We start from the raw sequence: 461 nt of genomic DNA on the forward strand, positions 1-461 counted from the left end.
GGGCCATCTGCCAGCCCCCGGCAGAGGTGCCCGTGCCCCGAGATCCCCCTGGGCTGAGTCACCTCAGGGTCGGAGCTTTAGACAGATGTTTTGCTGCAAGGCTTTTGTTATCTTGTATTTCGAGTCAGCCTCTTCCCAGAGATTAAGCAGCCCTGAAATTTGTCCCTGAGGCTTAGTAACAGCTATTTTCTAACACGTACCGGAGGCAGCACAGCACGGTTTAACGACAGGGTTAAGCTGCTGCGTCTCCGGTCGGTGCCAGCAGCCCAGTTCTGCGCTCGGGTCTCATTTCCCAACAGAGACGTGACCACCCAAAGCACGAGCGTTTTACAGACCGCAGGCAAAGCATCACCCGTGCGCCCAGTTCAGCTCGGGGAGGAGGAGGCAGGAGAGCAGGTCCCCCGCGCTCCCTTTAAGGCACGGTTAACGTCCCCCCCGCCGGGTGACAACAGCTCCGAGCC

This window comes from Pygoscelis adeliae, unplaced genomic scaffold (assembly GCF_000699105.1).
Source record: "Pygoscelis adeliae isolate BGI_AS28 unplaced genomic scaffold, ASM69910v1 Scaffold75, whole genome shotgun sequence".
Taxonomy (NCBI): Eukaryota; Metazoa; Chordata; class Aves; order Sphenisciformes; family Spheniscidae; genus Pygoscelis; species Pygoscelis adeliae.